Source organism: Dermacentor silvarum, chromosome 7 (genome assembly GCF_013339745.2).
Source record: "Dermacentor silvarum isolate Dsil-2018 chromosome 7, BIME_Dsil_1.4, whole genome shotgun sequence".
Classification (NCBI taxonomy): domain Eukaryota; kingdom Metazoa; phylum Arthropoda; class Arachnida; order Ixodida; family Ixodidae; genus Dermacentor; species Dermacentor silvarum.
In genome coordinates, this window is record NC_051160.1 from 11,183,046 (window position 1) to 11,206,962 (window position 23,917).

The following is a 23,917-nucleotide window of genomic DNA, read 5'->3' on the forward strand; positions in this document are numbered from 1 at the left end:
TTTTCGTCTGCTGTTGCGCTGTGCACATCATAGATTACCAACTCACCCGGTCTCTCATCCTGCGGAAAAAAACGCAGTTTTGGGCGGCTGGGTCATAAAGTCACTGAATTATGATGATGAACCTTAGCGATGCCTTTGCATCAGGCAGGCATATATGGGGTTGCCCTAGCCATTGAAACTTAAGTATGCGGGAACTCCACTGGAGTTGTCAAAGTATGAGTGGGCCAAGTTTCACTTGGACCACCCCAAATTTCAAGTTGACCCACCCCCAATTTCATGGGCCACCCGCAAATTTCAAGTGGCCCACTCCCACATTTCAATTGGGCCTCCACTAAATTTCAAGTTGGCCAACCACAAATGAAGTCGACCCACCCCTAAATTTTAATTAAGTTGGCCTACTTCCAAATTTAAGTTGTCCCATTCCCAAATTTAAGTTGGCCCACCCCAAAATTTCAATTTACCCATCCCCAAATTCAGCTGGCCCATCCTACTATAGGCTTCCCCATACATATTCTATGGAAAATTTATGTATCCCTATGGGTATATCTGATCATACGAGTATTCTCTCTGATAAATTTATTTTTTGTTTCAATTGTTTGTTATCCCTTATAAAACTACCAACCATTTCCATTTACACTATTATAACGATTAAATGTCTTAACTTAGCAAATTACGCATTTTTTGTGCATATACAAGGCCTTACACTTTTCGCGTGACAGACAGATTTTGCTGGGGTACTCACGAAAGAATGCTTACGCATAAAAAAAAAACAAGAAACAGCCGCAGTTTCGCCCGAAAGGCGAAGCATCGATTGTGATAGTAAATTAGTAGACAGCTATATAGGAAGTAAGGATAGTAGTTTCATCGGCCGTATAAGCTTGTAAACATAGGCATACCAACTAAATGAACAAGCATGGCGTCACAAGCGCACAAGCAAACATAAACACATCTCACTTGAAGACCGCGGAAACGCGCTGTCAAAACACCGGAGTGAGCAAGCGCGGCTGCGGCAGCGGGCGAATTGACCTTCGTGGTGCGTCTCGCATCAACACGAACTAAGCCGCGAAAAACACAGCGCGCGGCGGACTGTGACTCGACGCAGTTGGCTTTCAAGATACAGGCGGGCCCAGGCAAGCGACGCGGCTGCCGGAGCTTCCCGGAGTAGAACCTAATATAGACGGGCACGGCTCCACCTGCACTAGGTGACTAACCTAAGGGCACTTAGAAGTCTTCGTTTTCCTAAAATAAACAAGATAACAATTTACCAAACCTGCTTCAAAGATTCTACACGACGCCAGGCGTTCGCGTAAAGAGTTGTCATTTATAGTGTGATGCAATCTGGAGAGCCTGGGCTTTTCCCCTCAGGAACCTGAAGGAGTGTGGCGAGAAATGTTTCGACGAATGTTTTGCTTCCTTCAGGACGCAACCCTGGACGAACTGTGGCCGATTCCTGGACCATTGTGTTGGTCAGGTGTAGATAGTAGTCGCCCACGCATCAGAGCAGGTTGAGTCTCGTTTGTGTAAATCCATACGATTCCGTCAGAGGAGCGCAAATGACGTCGCATGTAGAGTTACTGTATATAACATATCTATAGTCGCTTGTAGTCGCACTTGGCTGGTCTGCCAGCCGAGTTGTTGTGTTGACCTGAGTGGTTGTGGCGCATACCCACAGGGGCGCACAACTATTTCATTTATCGCCCTAGCGGTTGCCGACCCCACTATAGGGTCGCAAAAAAAGACTACTCTCCAAATGACAAAAGAGTCATACGTGCTTCATCGCCTGTCTGAGTGTTACGCGTCGAACTTTTCCAATCTCAAACTTTGAAATGTTCGCGCTTCTGATATCGAGGGCGACAACGCGCACTTCGACATTTTCAGATATCGGCACTCTTGCTTCCTGATGCGCGATCTGGGGTATCCGCGATTGTTCAACACGGCCATGCAACTCGCAAATCCTGCAACTAGCAACTGTGCGACTCGCTAGGCTCGGTGTTCTTGGAGTGATGTCACTGCTGATAGCTTGAGCGCGAGGTGCCCCATATACTCTCAGATACAAAGTATCCTACAATAATTACTAGACGAAACTCTGGCCCTGTGACCGTTCGCCTACAATGAGAATGATGACTAGTACACAGATTTGTCTAATCTTCGTGCTTGTGGCTTCAAACGTGCAGGTGACGTTATTTATTACACTTTTATATTAACACGAAAGTGTTTTATGCCGGGGTCCGCGATGAACTTCCGTTACAGGATGTAACGGATGTGACGTTCGGCGCCAACGAGTAAAATATGTTTTGTTGACAGGGATGGCGCCGCCATCTAGGAGTGGTGAAGCGAAGTACTGCATCGTGACACTAACGAGCGCCGACAGGGAACGCTACGGTAGTCACAGCGCAGCGGAGGCTCCAACGCGGTAAAGCCTGGTGTTGGCACTTTCCGCACATGGCTTGTCTTTCGCGTTGGATTAGCCTGTGGCACCTCGTCGCTCACGGAGTGCAGCTTCAACATGCATCAGCAGTGCTTACTGGCCGCCTACTGCTTCGCTTGCGATGGCAACAACTAAAAAATCTCGCAGTTTCACCTGAAAGGCGAAGCATCAATTGCGATAGCAAAATTGTAGAGAGGTATACGGAGTAATTATATTAGCTTTATCAACTGTATGAACTTGGACATGCAGCAGCACAGGCAACACGCAGAACTGTTGTCGACGCCGTCGGCGTTTTGCCCGCGTTCGCTCAAAATGCGTGCGGCGTTGGTGACTGTTGCCGGAGCCTCTGATATAAATAGGCACTTAGTGCCGCAGCTAAACGTCGCCTCCCTTCCCTCCCCCCCCTCCCCCACGGCCTCTCGCGCGTCGGAAGAAGGCGCGTTTGCTCTACATATATGGTGATTGTAAAGGAGGAAAGAGACGCCTCCTTCTGCAGCCCTTAAGCGAGCACGGCGCAGAACGCGCGTTTGTTCTCCGCCGTGCGTTCACTCCCCGTGAAAGCGCGCGCCCTTCGCGCCCTTTCACTCGCACATACAGCGTTCGGCGCGCGGCGACGATTTCATCTCCACTGACGTCATACGGAACCTCACGGCGACGGCGACGCCGACGGCAGAAATCTGCTTTTGAGTGTCCATATAATTGCTATCGCAATAAAAAACTGCTGCGCTATGTGGCACAGAAAGGCAACAGCGTCGACGGGCGAATATCGCTTTTGTCCGGCGAGAGACACGCCAGCGTGCAGCAGAACGCCTTCGCGCGTTCACGGTGCACGCTGCGAAATCTGCCACTTGCATTCCTAAGGCTGAGTGCGTCGCAACGCAACTGGCTGCCCAAGACACTACGGAGTCGGACCAAAATGTTCGTACCGTCGCCGAAGCGACTCGGCAGCTGGACGCCGCTCGCCAAGAGGACGCCGAGTGCCAAGCAAACGTGCAAGATGGTCACCGGCACGCAAATCGCTGCAGTGGACCATGAGTTCACGAAGCAAACATGCAACAGCGTCTGTGAAGACACGTTTCACTTTCGTGTTCTAGCGATTCCCCTGAAAGAGGGATCAACCATACCTTTTTATATATTTCCAAGCCCTCATAATTTTGTTGAGAATGATCCATTTGCGAAGTCACAAATTCGTTTGAAGCTGAAGGACACAGTTTAGGCGAATTCATCTATTGGTGATTTTCATGCTGCCCGAACCGCAGCAGCTTGCATATATACGAGCGGACAGAGTTCTTCTATAGTAATTTTTGTAGGCCGCTAGGGTACCGACAGCGGGACGCTGTATTTTATTTTTATTCCTAAGTTTATGTATAGGCCCTCTCAAAATTTGTGTTAGCATTTAGGTACCTAATGCTTCATTTTGAATGTTTGCCTTTACACCTTTTGGTATTTTTTGGTGTACTTTTCAAACAACCCAGCGTGGCCAATTGTGGGTACGAGCCATGTTTTGAGACAGCAACAACAAACGGTGCTCTCAGCAATGGATACGGGCCTGGACTGTAGGCTTTGAGCATGCCAAATTGCTTGCCATATGTTTTACATCCTCCTTCTCTCGTCATCGATCGTCACCCATCATGCGCCTCTTTCTTTCCCTCTTACGCTTCCCCCAACGCCGAGTAGCTGGCTTGAGGAATTTACCTCAGGCCGTCCTCTCTGCATTTCGTATCATTAACCTTCTCTCTCTCTCTCTCTCTCAGCAATGGATGGCGAAGAAGAGAAGAAAGAGGAAACTCGGATCGGCCATCATGCCTGGTCCCGGGCTGGGCCGAACAAAATTCCCGTGACGGCCAAAGAGCCGGGGGTGGACAGCTGAGACGTCTCCCTAATTCGACAAAATTAAAGCACAGTGATGGCGTGAAACAACCCACCAGGATTCGCGCCACAGGCGACCGTGCTCCTTCACAACGAAATCATCATGAAGTGGTTCAACGGCAACATGCTTCAGGCCATCGCCGAGGCCCACAGCCGACGCGTCCTGCTCCTGGTGTTCGTCGAGGGCGACGACATGGCCTCGCGAAACATGCGCTCCACCTTCGAGGATGCCGAGGTGAGCAAACTAATCGATGACATGAGCTGCGTTCCCATACGGCTCCGGGCCAATAGCAGCGCCTGTCACCAGTTCACCCTCGTCTACCCGGTGACCGCCATCCCGTCCACGTTTTTCATCAGCTCGCGCGGAAACCTCGAGGCTTCCGTCGTGGGCTTCACCGACCCGGTGTCGCTCAGCGACCGACTCGCGACACTCATGGCCTCGTGCACCATTAGGAAGGTCGCCTCGGATATGCGCGACGCGAGCGAAGCGAGTGTGTCCGTCGACCGCATGGTGCGCTCGAAGCGCCAGTCGTCGTCGGCGCGCCTCCCAATCGCAGTACCGGCGGCTGAAGGCGCCGGTGCGCTCTCCCTGCAACCGCCAGCCGAAGGTGTCGCCAAAAAACGCAGCAAGGGCGGAGAGCGACGCTCCAAGAAGAAGCACAATAGACAAGAGGCCAACGTGCAGACCAGCATCGTGGTACTCGCCGAACAGTCCACGCAAATCAACATGGATGACAAGCGGTCGTACAACAGCCTGCTCCAGAAACTCGCAGCGATGGAAAAGGCCACCTTAGTTCCGACCGCCACAATCGCAACGGCCCAGGTCCACGGCGACCTGGCTGCAGGCCTGGCGTCGCTGATGGGAGACGGCAGGGAACAGAAAGACCTGGAAATGCCCCCCGAAGAATGCAGTGGGAATCCGCTTGGCGTAGTCGCGGGGGTAGCGACGGGTGGCGCGTCCGTCGACGTTGAGATGAAAGAGAAGCCTGCCTCGAACGATGACACAGGGGAGCTGACCGGTGTTGCCGAGGACGCTAAAGACGGTTCGAACGGGCAGGCACCCCTGGAATCGCACAATAATTCTCACAATGGCAAGGACGAGATTAATGCAAGCACGCCACCACAGCCGCCGCTTCCTCCGCCATCGCCGCCAGCGGCAGAAGCCGTTCGCGCAAGTGAGGTCGAGCACCATGCCAACGTCGCAGTTAGCGATGTGCCGCCCGTCGGGTTCGACGACATCGATTTGGTGTTGTGCGACGCCGCGGAGGGCTCCGCATTGCTCATCAAGTTCGCTGTGCTCGCGCAGGAGTTTGCCGATAAGGTCTTGAGCAGTTCGCAGTACGAGCACTCCGACTCCAAGTCTTTGGAAACGTCGGCCGCCGAGGCAGTCAAGGCATCTGCGGCCGTGCGGAGGCTTGCAGAGTCCTCTCAGAAGCCAAAGTCCAAGAAGCAACAGCAGGCGACCAAATCAGAGGCGTCGCCTCCGACTAAGAATGTTGAGGTTTACGCGAACGGGCAGAGGCAGAGGCAACATGCGGACACTTTCAAGAGATCGTGTCAGTTGGAGAGCCTGCAGGGAAACGTGGGCGACGCTTCAGAAGCGATCGCGGCGTTACAAGAAGCCGCGCTCGAACAGCTGGGAGACGAGGACCTTTCGACGAAAAAGCGAAGGGCTTCTTCGAGCGCACGTTCCCAGAAACAGCCGCGTAATTCAGACGCGCAACAGCCAAGTAGTTCTAGACCAGCAAGCCAAGCAAAGCTCCGAGAAACGCAAGAAGCATCGCGAATACCCAGCAAAGGACCATGCGGCAGATTCGAAGAAAGTCGCGACGACGTTGAAGAAGGCGACCGCAAAGGGCAGCTGCAGTGCTCGGTTCTTCGACTAGAGAGCAGGACACCGGCTTCAGCCAACTAGCCCAGAAGATCAAGCTCTTGAATCCGTCGCTGCCAATGCTCAGGACTCGAAGATCAGCCTGGCTGAGAAGAGGCTGAGAAGAGAGCATAACAAAACAGAAGAAGTGAAGAGGTCAAAGAGTGCTTCACCGTCCAGGCCGCAAGCCAACGACAATCCGGCGAGATCTCCTGAGAACGGGTCGACGCGAACGCACGTTGGAATGCCGCCGCCGCCGCCTATTCTTCTCGAACAGGACGTCTCCGTCGTTCGCACGCGACGGGGCATCGACACCATCACCGAGGAAGAGACCGGAGCCATCGACTCTTGCCTCACTTCACCGCAACCCACCCCACCGCCACCGCAATCGCCTCTTCCTCTCCCTGCAGACGCTCCGACTCAACCGGAAGTTCAGAAAACCGCGAAAGAGACGTTCCACAAATCATCCGCGAAGAAGCCCGCGTGCGAAGTAGCACCTACGTCGCTTCCGCTTCCACAGCCGCTGCCACCTCAGCAGCAGCAGACAACGCAAGCCACAGTGGCTCAGAATCGGAACCCTCTTCAGTCGAGGAAGGGCGCGCGGAGGCCCTCGAGCCCCACAAAAAGCAAGGAGTTCCTTACGGCCAGCAACTCCCAGCTGGATGACGCGCTCGTCTTCGGTGCCACGCACCCCACCAGCGATGACAGCGCTGCCGCGACGACGAAGAGGGCGTCGCATTCGCGACCGAGACAAAGAAGGTCGATGGCTGCCAAGAACCCGGCCTACGAGCGCCTCGTGGAAAGCGACGGTGACGACGAGACCGTGGACGACGAGCTGGCGGCTCGCAGGACTCCCTCGGCCGCCGCGTTCAGAGCCGAGGCCGATTGGATGGACGAGGTGGCTCGCGCGGCGTCCAGGCGCACCCTTCTCTACCGGGCGGGGGTTCTTGAGGAATCGCTAAACAACTTGTGTCGCACACTGAACGACATGGAAGGTCCCACCCTGTCTCTGAGCATCGGCGCTCACTCGCGCACCAACATTATCAAGGTTAGTTTACCTACCTCTCCAACGAGACCTCCTTTGGTCGCATTAACGTGACCCGCCGATCTATTTCTTCCTATCAATATATAGGACATCATCCACCCACATTTGATGCCTGATCCGTACTTCTGTCTTTCTAACCTTAAATTACCCATTTTACTTGTATCACGAAAGAAGAGTATTAAAAAGGCCGTGTGTTGGATTAATTTTCGGGTGACGTGGAAACGTGCGCTACGGTGAAAAAGCGTTTGTATGGCCGCGTGGTTTAAGTAATTGGCTCTGGGTGCTTCTCTGGCTAGTGCCCTTGTATATGGCTCCCGTGCGAGAGTTGGGAGCCATATTAAGGAACACTGTCTGTGGGCCCTCAAATTGCACCACTTTGTCGAATTCACCGTCTGATCAATCCCTGACTGGCTCATAAGGTAGCTGCGCCTTCTACGATTGGCTGAAAATTCCAAGATTGCGGAATTCGACAACGTGACGGCATTTGGAAGTGTATAGAATAGCACCCTTGGTCTGGCGATTTGGTACTGGTGCAACTGATACATGTTGCCTTACACGTGACCTTACGGGCGCCATATTGAAACCACATTCGCAACTTCTGCAGCATTACTACTCGTTTATCTCTGCGGCCTTCAAATCCGTGATTATAAATGAAGTTATATTTGCAGCGGTCACGATTACATCGTAAGTGTTTTTGTCATCGCCGCTGCTATGTGATCAATAAGAGATATGTTGTCGCTTAAAGGAAGCGATATTTCTGACGTCAGCTCTACCAAGAAAAGTTGAAAGTCGCGAATCTTGTCCAAAATAAATTGCTTTTTAACGCTTGATGTTTGATTTCATCTGGATCTGTACATACAATTACGCATCCTTCCACAATAGATATTGATAAGGATGTTTCATCAACTTAATCACTCGGTATTTCGACAAACGATGTCTCAGAGCTGTGACTCTCTGGCGGCTTTGACGTGGCTGCAGACCTTCGTCCACTGACACCCGCATCGTATCTATAGTTATGTTCAACTTTAAAGGGCAGCGGCATTCGCCCCTCAAAGGCAGATGTACACGAGCCTCCACCAATGGGCGCGTACTTTAGATGACGTCATGAGCCGGACGACCGGTGACCCTGCCTACGAAGAACATGGCAGCCCGCGCTTCGAGCTGGGCCGATTCGCGTCAGCGGGACTATTTCTTTAGTCGCAGAGGCAATCGGCTGTCGCACTTCGGATATCTGGGCGGGGCCTCTTCTGCCTTCTTAATTTGTACCCGACTGTAGTGAAAAACACCATACTAACAAGTAAAATATTAAAGGTGTTCCAGATAAAGATGATGGATACGGATGTGTCAGTCAACTGACTGGAAAAAAGAAATCGCGTATCTGTGCAGTACGTGTCGCGGAGCTGGCTATTGACTATTTCGTATCCGTCAGCTTTTGTTTGCTCGCATGGTTTCGGTGAGCCTGTTTGATAATTTTTTGTTTGTTTTTCACTTCCAAATGTGTTTTTTTTCACCGCCAGGGGGCGCTTGTATGATTTGCTATTTATGTCTGCAGATATATATCTGGAGACACAGGAGAAAACAATAACAGCAAAAGGGAAGAGAAATGCGGCCATAATGAAACACGGCGCTATGGGGATACAATAGGTACGAGGTACGTGCTCCGGGGTATGTGGAAAGGTGTCATGGTTCCAGGGCTTAAATTTGGAAATGCGGTTGTTTGCTTGAAGTCAGGGGTACAATCTGGACTCGATGGCAACCAAAGGTCAGTAGGACGCCTCGCGTTGGGCGCCCACGGGAAGACTACTAATGAAGCTGTGCAGGGTGATATGGGCTGGACAAATTTTGAAGCAAGGGAGGCTCAGAGTAAAATTGATTTTGAAGAACGACTGAGGAAAATGGAAGAAAGTAGATGGGGTGCAAGAGTGTTCAGGTATCTGTACAGGAAAAAAATCGACTCACAGTGGAGGAAAAGAACTAGGAAGCTTACCAGCAAGTATGCGACCGGTATGGCCAGCAACAGGGCAACACGGCAACAAAGAACGTCAAACGCAAAGTGAGAGAGGCCGAGAGAAGGTTATGGGTGGCGGCAATGGAAAAGAAACCTGCTATGACTAACTACCTCAAAGGAAAAAAAAAGGAAATCAGGAAAGAAACAATTTATGAAAACTCGAAGGGAAGCTCCTTAATTTTCGAAGCGAGATCAGGATGCCTTAGAACGCGCAGTTATAAAGCGAAGTACATCAAGGACAAAGCCGCATGTGCTTGTTGTGGTAAAGCTAGACAAACGGTGGAAGATGTTTTATTGGAATGGGAAGAAATGTACCCAGCTTCAAGTCTGGGCTCCTCTGACCTCCTTGAAGTCCTTGGGTTCAGGGATTGCTCATGTTTACCTGTGCGCGCGTGACGCCGTGCTCGTTAATTTAGTTAATAAGCGAATGTTTACAAGTTTATACGGCCGATAAAACTAAATCCTTACTTCGTATAGTTGTCTACTAATTTGCTATCGCAATCGATGCGCCGCCTTTCGAGAGAAACTGCGACATTTTTATAAAAGTTTTATCTCTCTCTTGTGAAGCTAGTACAACTCGGCACCCGCCGCGGTGGCTCAGCGGCTATGGTGTTACACTGCTAAGCATGAGGCGCGGGATCAAATCCCGGTCGCGGCGGCCGCATTTCGATGGTGGCGAAATAGGAAAAAAGATTTGCCGTGGTTGAACACGGTTAAACTAAGTTCGTCGAGCGATAGCACGGTTTTGCTTGCTTTGGGGAAAGACACAGACGCTGCTCGGCGTCGTCAGCAACTACCGCACCTACAATTGCACCACAAGACAACACACAGACGCTGCTCGGGGCGGCAGCAGCAGCAGCAGCGAGCGAATTGATTTTCATGCTGCGTCTCGCTTCAACGCTAACTAAGCGTCGAAAGCACAGCGCATATGAAGCTACCGGTAGTCGGCACACTTTGTCCACATAGCAGATCGCCTTCAAGGTATCGGCGCCCACGCGGCGTACGCTGCAGTCGCCGGTAGTGGCAGGCTAAGTCCCAGTTTGACCTTGGCTGAGCTTGAAGGTCAGATTTACGGAACCAGACGTTTTCTTGGTAGTAGAAAGCTATCTGGTGCTATCTTACTACCTGGAGTAGTAGAGCTATCGCCCTAAAACGCCCGTGTGTCGTGCATTGGGGGCACGTTAAAGATTCCCTGGTGGTCAGAATTAATCCATAGTGCCCCACTACGGCTTGCCTCAAAATTAAATCGAGGTTTCGGCATGTAAAACCCTAAAATCAATTCAGTGCAACTCGGCTACGCAAAACGTATCTGACAATTGATATTTCTGCCCCAAGGTAGACGCGAGAGCACCTCAGGGAGGCGGAGCATCGGCAGCGACAGCGCCTGCAGCGCCTTCTGTGGTGTCGCCAAGCAAGCAGCACGTCCACGTCACCATCAGTGACCAGAAGCAAGACGGCGTCGACGAGGAAAAGGCGAGCACCGTCGAGGCCATTGCGAGTACCAAAGCCACGCATCGTGTCTCGCTGTCGGGTACAAACGTCCGCAACCGGGCCCGAAGCCGGACGTCATCGAGCCGCCTGGGAGGCAACGGCGGTGGTCGATCGCCGCGCGCCGACATGTCGCAGGTCTCCGGAGGCGGCAACGCTCGCAAGTCGGCGAGCTTCACGCCAATGGTAGTTCGCGACTGCGGCGGCATCGGCGGCGCTGACAAGGCGAGCATCATTCTCAACCTGCCGAATGGTAGCTCGGTGATCAGGTCATTTCCGGCGTGCGCGTACCTGGACGAAGTGCGCTGGTACACCGAGGAGCTGCTGGCCAGTACACTTCCCTCCTGCTTCCCGTTCACCATGGCACGCACCAACCCGTTGCGGGAGTTCGCGCGCGAGGAGTACCGCAAGACGCTTGAGCAGCTGCACCTGGCGCCGACGGCGACGCTCCTTGTGTTGCCCAGGTTTGTGTGGCATGACCTCTGAGATTGGCTACGCGCGTGTATCCCAATCTCGGTGGCTATGCTTTGTAATACTTGCGGTTTGGCAACGGCGCAAAACTGCAGTGGATGCTACTGTGTTGGAGATCTAGCAGACGACGCGCACTTACTCGACACATGGGCATGCGGGCTTTCCACCGCTAATGAAACCCAAGGCTGTTACCACTCAACTAATTTATTGACGAGGCAGGCTGTAACGAACGGCACCGTTTTCTGATCTGGCCCTATTGTGAGCGCCTTCTCCGAACACAACATTACCTTGGTTCTGGCCAGCTACGTGGCATTTGCATATTTTTAAAGGTTGGCTCAAGTTATGTGAAACGCCCTGTATCTGAAACATATGAATTGGTTGTAACCGCGTTGTCTTTGTTGTCGCGCAACACAGACAGATAGCAGTCAATGAGTTCATAAGGATGATAAGGAGTGAGGGGGGCTGCATGGGTCTGATGGCGGTTGATAATAATTTGACACGGATGGATAAGGTGTTTAAGAGCGTTAAGGGCTTATAATATGCTCGGAGCAATTGATAAGGAGTTGATAAGGACCGTTAAGTGTCGAAAAGAGTCGGATAATGTCAGATAAGTTTTATAAGGACAGATAAGGGTTGATAAATGTCAGAGCGATTCTGATAAGGTTGATAACTACTGATAAGTCGGATCTAGTCTGATAAGGTTGATAACGACCTATAAAGGTTGATAAGGGTCGATGATGGTCGGATCGAGCCCGATCAGGTTGATAACGACCGATAAATGTTTGTAAGGGTTTATGCTAGTCGGATCAAGAAACAAAACAGATTACCCGAGGCCAACAAAGCATACGATTAAAGCCCGTTTCACATGGTGCGATTTTGCAGTGCGTTTTTCGAAGCTGCGATTTCCGCAGATGCGAAACTCGCAATCCCGTTTCACATGGATCTACAGCAGCTGCGTTTTTCGCATACTCGTTAAGCATTCTGACTGGCGATGACGTATGAGCGAGCCGCCTCCTATTGGTCGTCTGTTTCCTACCGGCTACAGTGGCCACCACCGCATCTGCGTTTTTCGCAGAGAAGTTCAGCACGCCGAACATCGAAAGGACGCACGCACGAAGGGTCCGGCGGCCTATTTTCCGCAGCTGCGAATTCGCACGTGCGAATTCGCAGACAAAATCGCACCATGCGAAACGGGCTTAAGGAACCGTCCACTGCTTCGTCAATCGCGGTAAACAGCATATATACGTTGCGTCGTATACATGGAAATAAGCAAGTGGCACCATCCTTACGCATACTTAGACAACTCCAGTGGAGTTTCTGCGTAATTTTCTTCTGTAGCATGTTACAAGGTTTAAACTGACCCTTGAATCCGCTCCCCGTGTCCCTCAGGTCTGCGGCACAGGGTGAGAGCGGGGCACCTGCTCTAATCTCTAGCGGCATGATCGGCGAGCCGGTGTGGGTCGCCATCTTCCGGCTGGTGTTTGGCATGTTTGTGGCCACGCCGCTGTCGCTCATCTGGAAGCTGCTGAACTGCCCGACTGACCCGGCGGGGGTGGCAGCGCGCGAAGCCTTCCTCTCGGGCAGTCTGGGCAGCTCGACTCTGTCTGCACTATCGCCGTCTGCCGTCGCGACCGTTGCGACACCTTTGCGCAGCGTCAGCAGCGGCAGGCTGTGTCGTCGCAGGGCCTCCAGCGACACCGATAGCTTTGACATCTTCTGAACTGTTCAAGAATCGTAACGCTGTCGTGATTGAAGATATTTAGTGATGATCGAAGCGGGGCCACTTTTCGGTGTCGGAGTGGCCAGCCGGCAAAGTCGGCGGACGCGAGGCGCGGCAAATCGAAATCTTGCTCTATTCCAGAGGCTTTTTTTTCAATAATTAATTTTATTATTAGTGAGAACAATGTTATAAAACTGTCTTAGGAGACCTGGCAATGCTTTAAAATTGCCTAAGTGGACCATAGCAACAGCAGATTCTCAACACAAGTAGGCAGCAAAACGTACAAAATAACAGACGTTGAACATATTGGGGAAATCTTACCAACATGATGGCATTTGTAGATTTGTGAATTATGCAGTTAGTCAGTGACACAAGGCTAGTGGAAGAATGTTATAGACTGGAAATAGTAGTAAGCACTGAAAATAGGGAACGTGGTACGAGAATAATACAAAATGCAGTTTAGTTTCAATACAAAATACTCGGTAAGATTTTTAGAATAGAAACAGATATAAAAAAGAAACCACTGACTTTATTTTTAAACAATGTGACTATTCCACAAGAACAACTTCTTTAGATTATTGTTTACGTCTCATTGGTGAAACAGTTTCTGATAAATCGAGGATTACGTATATAGTACACTGGTTTAAGGGCCGGGTGCGGTACTTCAGAGGACAGTAATTGAGCACTCAAATTAGCGCGTAATCTAGACTTTAATTATATATAAGGGGCTTATTAGTTCGTGGGCAGTGTCTTTATTGTGTTGTTTTGAAACTGAGTCTTGCTTGTAGGGTACTGGGGTAGAATTTTAAAGGATATTCTGTGCTTATATAGCTGCTTTAGTGGTAATATCTTCTAGCTTTTGAAATACGGGATTGCGTTGTCATGCAGCTGAATGTTACTAATGACGCCTACTGCATGTTCCTGTAAGGAAAGTAATAATAGAACGTTTGTTTCCTTCGTTATTGACCATACTAACAAGGTGTATGTTAGGCTTTGATGCATGGCTGCACAATAAATTTAGCAGTTGATGGAAGATAATATCTCAAACTATTTGAAAGGCCGACATATCTGGATATATCTCTTCTAATGTAATCCATGTGATGTCACCATGAATGATGTCCCTTGAATAAAATGTTTAAAAATCTGGTAGAATTTTTAATAGCAGCGTTCTTCTGAAAGCATAGAGTTAACTTAAAGTGCAGATAACTCATTTAGGTTTAAGCCACAGGCGCTTTCATTTACTAGTGCTGAATTGAAGTTTGTTTGCTATTAACCATTTGTACTTTCTCCAACCATATATTAGCGTCCTTATGCAGTTCAGGAATGTCAATATAGGCAAAAGTATGTTGTCATCTGCGTAAAAAACATACTGGTACAGCATGAAATGTGTGGATCAGAGGACAAACGGGGATAGCCGATATTCTAGTTGACATTAAGCGGAAGAAATGGAGCTGGGCAGGCCATGTAATGCGTAGGACGGATAACCGGTGGACCATTAGGGTTACAGAATGGATACCAAGAGAAGGGAAGCGCAGTCGAGGTCGGCAGAAAACCAGATGGGGTGATGAAGTTGGGAAATTTGCAGGCGCAAGTTGGAATACGCTAGCGCAAGACAGGGGTAATTGGAGATCGCAGGGAGAGGTCTTCGTCCTTCAGTGGGCATAAAATATAGGCTGATGATGATTATTATTGATGTAAAGTAGAAATATAACTGGCCTGAAAATAAATCTCCGCGGGCCATCATACTTAATTATTTGTGTTCTTGGTCGTGCTATTTTTGTTGCTGTACATCGTAATCTACAAGTTGGATAATTTTAATCAACGTGCACGGCGTGCCACAAATACCATATAGGAAGTTTCCGCAAAAGGAGGACATGTTTTATGCAGTCAAACGGTTTTCTAAAGTACCGATATATACCAAGGGTGTATATTTTTTCTCAATATTATTATTGCGTTAATGATCCTTAGGGTACTTCACGGACTTTCCGGGGGCTATCTATGTGTTCTCCCGCCAACCTGGGTCACTGTGTTGTTTGTGGTCGAATGGTTACAACACCAGGCTGCTGTGCTGAGGGAACAGCGTTCGAGGCCAACCGTCGGATCACCTTGAATCACTGAGTACGTGCTAATGCGTGCGTACCTATGCACACATTAGCACATGCTTTTCAACGAACCTGTTTCCCGCCTTAAATTTATCCGATGCTGGGCGGAATCGAACCCACGTCACACGAGTTCCTCGAGGACAGCAGCCCGACGCTTTAGCAGGCTGCACCAGAAATGCACTGGACATCTGTCGCTCTTCAATGAACCTGTAGCCAACTTGGGTCACTGAGTACGTGCTACTGAGTGGGCGGCAAGCGAGAGAACACTTCTCAGCGTTCGCACGCACCGGCGTGCCGTGCATTTCGGAGGCCATGCACAGGCTTCGCGACGGTGCCGCTAGAGGGCGCCGAGTGTTCTTGTGGAAGCACGAAAGAGGAGTCCCGCTGCAGTACACGACTCGTACATAAGTTATTAACTCTTTCCGACGGTGGCAATACGTTGTGTGGCTATATTGATTCAATGCTAAACGCTTTACCATCCACAGTCATCGTGAGATGGGTTCTGCCAAATATTTTATTCTGTAGGTTAGCTTACAAAGTAGGTAGGGTCAAAAACTGACATATACCCGGCACGGGCAAATTGCTTTAAGTTGGGAAACTGTTCGGAACCCAGTAATTTCTAAAAAATTGCTTAGATATTCTTCCTTGCACTTGTTCTTGAAGACGTTGTTTTACTGCAGTCCAATTACTTCTAATTGAAAGGAAGCTGGCAGTAAATCCACATCGCAGCTAAATAGATTTTGGAACGTTAGTTGCTCCTCCTTGGCATCAATGCCAGACAACCTCCCACAAATTGCGTGTGCAGATCGCCGAGGTTTCTTGTAACAACTAGGGAAAGGAAATGCCTTAATTGTATCTTCCCTAATAGTTGAGCAGCAGCAAAAGAGCTCCCACTATCGATTACTAACCTGCTTCTGAAAAAAAATTGTATTGCCCTGAAGCCGTTTGTACGTGTCTATCTACAAGGCATGAATAAGGTGTGCCTCTCCTTGGAGTTTCACATTGAGCTTATTCATGTGGGCCGGTAAGTCCACGCAAAAGGCCAGTTTCCAGAAATGCTAGGAACTGGACCGCAGTGGCTCGGGCTGGCTCTTATGTGCATGAAAATTATTCTTTCCTAAGGTTAAAGAAACGAGACAAAGCTTTTCTGCAGCTCAGCCTATATTGCCGAGCCATTTATAATTTTCTATGTGACACAAAGAGATAGCCTTATTAATATTTTACCATTTTTCTATGATTTATTCATTTATCCTTCAATAAATTATAGATTTAAAAATTCAAAAAGTGACGCAACAAAATAATAATAATAATAATAATAATAATAATAATAATAATAATAATAATAATAATAATAATAATAATAATAATAATGTTTATTCACCAAAAAATACAGAGCAACACAAACAGGCCGGTCTAAGCCTCAATTGGCTTGTAGGACCGTGCCATGAACATGATACAAACGCGCGACGCGTTACGCGAATCGTAACGCTGTCGTGAATGAAGATTTTTCAGTGACGATCGATTTTCGGCGAAGGGGCGTCCAGCCGGCAAAGTTGGTGGACGCGATGCGCTGCTAATCGAAATACAGCATTGTTCCAGTAGCTTGCATCACGTGCACGCTGTTCTTGGTGTTCAAAAAAAAAAAATGGCGGCCGCATTTTGATGGAGGTGAAACGCAAAAACGCCTGTGTGCTTGCGTGGTAGTGCACGTTGAAGAACTCCAGGTGGTAAAAATTAATCCGTAGCCCTCCACTACGGCGTGCCTCATAATTAGAACTGGTTTTAGCATGTAAAACCCCCGAAAGAAGAAGAACGACTGTTGGTGTGGGTATGCGCCATCGGTGAAAGAAAACGAAACGGCCGTACGTATACCTTGAACTATTATTTATTCACTTAGCACATATGTAGAATGTGCCGGACTCTTGGCCAATCCCCGTGAGTGGGTATGTGCCAATATATCCCAAGGATCTACATCTAGATCTACATCTACATTATCTGCATAGGTGCCAGTATTTCCCGAGGATCTACATCTACATTTCCATCTACATAGATCTCGTCTGGCACCCACCCGCTTCTGCTCATATTGTGGTGATAAGACGATACACCACTTCTTATGCCGCCGTATTGTATCATTTTAAAAACTATTTTAGAAGGACACTTTCACTGCCTTGAATTGAACCTTGCCATTCCCTATATTCTGTCTGTGGGAGCTTGCTTCCTAGCACATTCTCATAAGGATGTCGGTACAGCTGTTGGGAAGTTTATAAGTGAACAAGGGCGATTTCCTTGCCAATTGCTTAAATATTTATCTTGTTTTACTCCTCATTTAATCTAGTAGCGTTTCTTTTTAATTTCGGCTAAATACTTCCCTAATTCATCCAATTTTTGGCTAATCCCCCATGGTGGTTACGAGCCACACAATAGAGGGAAACCAAAGTACACGACACCAAACTGGCGTTTCTCCTATTGTGCACTATGTCATCCGACAATCACAGACCCTCGCTCTCCCTAATGCAATCATTCATCGCATTGAGCGTAGACTAGGAGATCCCATCTGTCAGGTCTGTGGGCTGCATCCTGATGCGGTACTCATGTACTAGGAATGTTCACGCGCCCTATCCTCACCTTGAGGTGGTAACAGCGCGCACAGACGGGGACAGAGTGAAGAAAAAACAGGACACAGCGCTAGGACACAGCACCCCACATTATCACACAGGACATATCCCGGTTCATACCTAACACCTGGACGAACTGGGCCGCGCCACACAGACTTGCGCCAGACTCTGTGGCTCCTCCCGGTGCGCCGCGTCCGCCACACTCAGGAGGCGATTGCGCCCGTTGCCAATCCGCCACCGGTCAGCGCCGCCTTCACAAGCGGGGACTACTCGCGTACGAGTCGTCATGCAATAAAGTGTTATTTCTTCTTACCACCCGATTTTTGGTATAATCCCCGTAGTGGGTGCGAGCCGTAAAAGCGGAACTACATCATCATCATCAACAACAACCGGCCATCATGCCTTGACCCGGGCTGGGCCGAGCAAAAATCCCTTGACTGTTGAAGAGCCGGCCGTGGACAGCGGACGCGTCTCCACGATTCGACAAAATTAGGTCCCGCCGAAATTCGCGCAGCTAGGCAGGGCCCGCTCCTTTCCAACCGAAATCATCATGAAGTGGTTCAACGGCAACATGCTTCAGGCCATCGCCGAGGCCCACAGCCGACGCGTCCTGCTCCTGGTGTTCGTCGAGGGCGATGACATGGCCTCGCGGAACATGCGCTCCACCTTCGATGACTCCGAGGTGAACAAGCTGATCGACGTCATGGGCTGCGTTCCCATACGGCTCCGGGCCAACAGCAGCGCCTGCCGCCAGTTCACACTCGTCTACCCGGTGACCGCTATCCCGTCCACGTTCTTCATCAGCTCGCGCGGAAACCTCGAGGCATCCATCGTGGGCTTCACCGACCCGGTGTCGCTCAGCGACCGACTCGCGACGCTCATGGCCTCGTCCAACATCAAGAAGGTCGACTCGGACATGCGCAACGCGAGCGAAGCGAACGTGTCCATCGACCGCATGGTGCGCTCGAACCGCCAGTCGTCGTCGGCGCGCCTCCCAGTCGCAGTATCGGCGGCTGAAGGCGCCGGTGCACTCTCCCTGCAACCGCCAGCCGAAGGTGTCGCCAAAAAACGCAGCAAGGGCGGAGAGCGACGCTCCAAGAAGAAGCACAATAGACAAGAGGCCAACGTGCAGACCAGCATCGTGGTACTCGCCGAACAGTCCACGCAGATTAACATGGACGACAAGCGGTCGTACAACAGCCTGCTCCAGAAACTCGCAGCGATGGAAGAGGCCACGTTAGTTCCGCCCGCCACAATCGCCACGGCCCAGGTCCACGGCGACCTGGCTGGAGACCTGGCGTCGTTGATGGGAGACGGCAGGGAAAAGAAAGACCTGGGAATGCCCCCCGAAGAACGCCGTGCGAATCCGCTCTCCGGAGTTGAGGAGGCAGCCACGGGTGGCGCGTCCGTCGACATTGAGAACAAAGAGAAGCCTGCCTCGAACGATGATGCAAGGGAGCTGGCCGGTGTTGCCGAGGACGCTAAAAACGGTTCGAACGAGCAGTCACGCCCGGGATCGCACAAGAATTCTCGCAAGGGCAAGGACAAGATTAATGCAACTATGCCACCACAGCCGCCGCCTCCTCCGCCACCGCCGCCAGCGGCCGAAGCCGTTCGCGCAAGTGAGGTCGAGCACCACGCCAGCGTCGCCGTCAGCGATGTGCCGCTCGTAGGGTCCGACGACGTCGATTCGGTATTGTGCGACGCCGCAGAGGGCCCCGCATTGCTTATTAAGTTCGCCGTGCTTGCGCAGGAGTTTGCCGACAAGGTCTTGGGTAGCTTGCAATACGAGCACTCCGACTGCAAGTCTTTGGAAATGTCGGCCGCCGAGACAACCAAGGCGTTTGCGGACGTGCGGAGGCTCGCAGAGTCATCTCAGAAGCCAAAGTCCAAGAAGCATCAGCAGTCGACCAAATCAGAGGCGTCGCCTCCGACTAAGAATGTTGAGGTTCACGCGAAGGGGGAGCGGCAGAGGCAACATGCGGACGCTTTCAAGAGGCCGTGCCAGTTGGAGAGCCTACAGGGAAATGTGGGCGACGCTCCCGAAGCCATCACGCCGTTGCAAGAAGCCGCGCTCGAACAGGTGGGAGACAAGGACCTTTTGCCGAAAAAGCGAAGGGCTTCGTCAAGCGCACGTTCCCAGAAGCAGCCGCGTAATTCGGACGCGCAGCAGTCCAGCAGCCCAGATCAGCAAGCCAAGCAAGGCTCCGAAAAACGCAAGAAGCATCGCGAATTCCCAACGAAGGACAACGCGGGAGACTCGAAGAAAGTCGCGGCGACGTTGAAGAAGACGACCGCTAAGGCAGCTGCAGTGCTCGGTTCTTCGACTAGAGAGCAGAACACGGGCCTCAGCCAACTAGCCCAGAAGATTAAGCAGTTCGAATCAGCCGCCTCCAACGCCTCTCAGGACGCGAAGGCCGCCCTGGTTGAGAAGAAAGCGAAGAGGTCCAAGAGCGCTTCGCCGTCCAAGTCGCCAGCAAACGACACCTGGGCGAAATCTCCAGAGAACGGGTCGCCGCGAACGTACGTTCAGATGCCGTCCCCGCCGCCAATTCTGGCAGCGTCGCTCGAACAGGACGTCTCCGTCGTTCGCACGCGACGGGGCATCGACACCATCACCGAGGAAGAGACCGGCGTCATCGACTCTTGCCTCACTTCTCCGCAGCCCACCCCACCGCCACCGCAATCGCCTCTTCCTCTCCCCGCAGACGCTCCGACTCAACCGGAAGTTCAGAAAACCGCAAAAGAGACGTTCCACAAATCCTCCGCGAAGAAGCCCGCGTGCGAAGTGGCACCTACGCCGCTTCCGCTTCCACATCCGCTGTCACCGCAGCAGCAGCAGACACCGCAAGCCACAGTGGCTCAGAATCGGAACCCTCTTCAGTCGCGGAAGGGCGCGCGGAGGCCCTCGAGCCCCACAAAAAGCAAGGAGTTCCTTACGGCCAGCTACTCCCAGCTAGATGACGCGCTGGTCTTCGGTCCCACGCACCCCACCAGCGATGACAGCGTTGCCGCGACGACGAAGAGGGCGCCGCCGTCGCATTCGCGACCGAGAGAACAGAGAACGATGGCGGCCAGGAGCCCGCCCTACGAGCGCCTCGTGAATAGCGACGGTGACGACGAGACCGTAGACGACGAGTTGGCGGCTCGTAGGACTCCCTCGGCAGCTGCGTTCGGACCCGAGGCCGATTGGATGGACGAGATGGCGCGCACGGCGTCCAGGCGCACCCTTCTCTACCGGGCGGGGGTTCTCGAGGAGTCGCTGAACAACTTGTGTCGCACGCTGAACGACATGGAAGGTCCCACCGTATCTCTGAGCATCGGCGGTCAGTCGCGCACTAACGTTGCCAAGGTTAGTTTGGCGATGTCAGCAACGAAAGCTGCCTTGACCACATTACGTGACCCGCCGATGTATTTCTTCCTTTCACTCTACAGAGCATCATCCACCTTTGTTTAATATAAGATGCGCACTTCCGTATTTCTACCTTTTAACGTTACCTTTTTACCTATAGCATAAAATAAGAGTATTACAAAGGCCGGGTGTTGCATTAGTTTTTAGATGACGTGGAGACCTGGGGACTTTTCTCGAAATCTGGCTTTCTCTGGGTACTACGGAGGAAGATGCGCTTTGCTCCGTTTGTACCTATAGCCGTGCTGCGCTACGCGACAGGAATACGCTAGCTCTCCGTTCTTGTTTTGTGGCGCCACGCTAAAGGGTAGCGCTCATGACTGCGAGAAGCTCGGTTCGACTTGCGTGTTCGACAGACTTTCTTTTTTCTTAGAAGTAATGTAACCTTATTGTATACTTTCTCTCTTACTTCTACAGTACATATTCTTTTTCCTCTGCTTCACCACCAGGCCTGACGCGGAGCGCTGCTGCGTAGGGGAGCGGAGCGACACGGCGCACAGTTGTAGGTGGATCTCAATGACCAACGAATAATGACGCGTTGTCGCTGCGAATTTGTTTTATTGTTACATATCAATTTGCAGGTTAACTTATAGCGAAGTTCATGCTCATAGCTTGGCGGAGAATTCGCAGGGCGGATTCATGTGGCACGTGCTGTAAAGATCGCCTGCCGTCGCCGACGACCCTGGCACTGGCAGGGCGTCGAAGGCGCACTGCGAAGCGGCAAACCTGATGTTTACGTGCGCCCCTCTGACACGCTTCAACCACGGACGGCAAAAAAAAAAAAAAGAAAACGCATTTATTACGGACTGGGTGTCGGCCGCTATGATCCCGTTTGGACGGAAGTTTAAGCGCTGTTTAAACGGGAGGAGCAAAGCGTGTCGTTACTCCGTAGTACCTAGGCAAAGACAGTTATCGAGACGCAAAACTATATATTCGTAGCAACGTTGGGTGTGTAATTCGCACGTTGCTTTTGCGCCCTTTGTCTCGTCGGAAGAACGCGCGCTAGGCGCAGCGGTGGGAGGCACTAAAACCTACGGCATCGTTATCACGTGCTGGGTCGACTTTGGTTAGCTTCAGTTTTGTCACGTGACGCTCCTTGCCAACGTCTTTCTTTCCCTTTTGTCTGGAATCCTTCTCGAGGAGAGATCCACGCGCCAACAGTTTCACAAACGCTGCTCAAGTAAGCTGTATATTTATCGACAGCGTAATGATACGTTTAAACCAGCCGTATAGACCCTTTTATCCGCGTCGCGGCTGCAGTGTTCTTAACCCCATAAAGCTTCCGGTCATGAATTTGGGACATTCAATGTAGCCAAGGAAAAAGGAAGTACATATTTAATCAAATGGGACACTATACGTATCACATATGGATGTCTTCAAAGAAAAGGTACGCTCCCCATGTGTCGAGCTCATGTACGCAGCTTTCTTGTTGTACCTAGCAGTAAAATTCATATGTCAAACATTCTTTTCATAAATTCCTTTGCCAAACGTTGTAAAATTCATTTCAAAACCCAAAGTGCCTCGAGCGTCCAGTCGCGCGGCAATCTTGTGTGTATTCGCGGGCTTCTTTTACGCTCGGAAAAATACTTTTTATGCAGCACGTATTGAGCAACATAAAGCTGCATCGAAATTTTTTCATGTTGCTCTACAATTTTCTCATTGCCACTTTTCATCTAACTATAATGTTTAAGTTGAATTATTAATTGCGAATAATTATGTAATTAGGCTGAATGCAAAAAAAAATAACCCGAGTACCTCCAAGCGACGGCAAACATTACCTTGGTTCTGTCCAGCTGCGTAGCATTTGCATATCTTTAAATCTTGGTGCATGATAGTTGGGACACCCTGTATAAAAGATGTACGTGTCCGGGCATGGTTGGCTGCACTTCCGTCTGTTCCACCGCTTAACCTTACTTCTTTACCTGAATCATAAAAAAGGGGCTACCACAAAGGCCGGTTGTGGGATTCATTCACACTTTAATTAGACGTGGAGACGTTCACGATGGTGAAAAGGCCGGATGTATGGTCGGATGACTTGAGTCGGGGTCAGCGTTAATGTTTGTGCTAGGCGGGCTTGTGCTGCTCATTTACTTCTACGTGCTTATTAAGAGTGGTTCTACAAGGGCTGGAGACAAGGCTCGTCTTCGTCGGACAAGTCCTCGTGTCGAAACGTTGGTTCCAGCATGAGGCATCTCTTGTTCGATCACTTGAAGTCTCTGTCATTCGGTGATATATCTCGTTAAGCTACAGAGCTCAGTCGCTACGTTAAACGATTGAATTATTCCATGACCACTGTCGGTGGGACCCCTGCCCACTGAAAAGCCATAAACGAAAGCTTGATGCCATAACTGTTGAGGAGCGAACCAACCTAATCCAGGTACATCACGGGAATCACCACATGGGTTGCCTTTTATTTATATTTTAGAGCGCAGCTCTTAGGCGCCCGTTCCTGCGGCGAGCGTCGGCGGCGTAACCGAGTGAACGAGCACAGCGACAGATGAAAGCGAACGCGGAGCGCAGCGGGCACGGAGGAAGGTTCCTTGCTCCGTGGCAGCGGGGGATGGAAGGCGCGAGGAGTAAAGCAGAGAGGAGGGGCAGCGGAACCATGAAGTGGAAAGCGGAGGAGGGTATGGCGAAAGTGTGAGAAGAAATGCGTAGTGCGGCGACGATGGCTACGAGGTGACGCCAGAGTATCACGCGTAGTCTGGCAGGTGTGTTGGCGGTGGCTGCTGTGAATCGCGCCCACGCGTCACCCACGCGCTGGCTCTCGCGGTCTCCAGATTAGTGAGGCAGTCGCGTCACACTTCGCTCCGTTTGCAACGTGCCGCACGACACAGACTGTCCGTGCAAGCCAGTATATCGCGAAATGAAAACACGTTTAGAGCGGCGCTC

General features: G+C 50.9%; 1 protein-coding gene across 1 annotated transcript in view; it reads left to right on the plus strand.

The window, feature by feature from the left end:
- Nucleotides 1-23,917, plus strand: part of LOC125946826 (nucleolar protein dao-5-like) — a 57,182-nt gene that overhangs the window by 30,362 nt on the left and 2,903 nt on the right. The window lies entirely within an intron of this gene.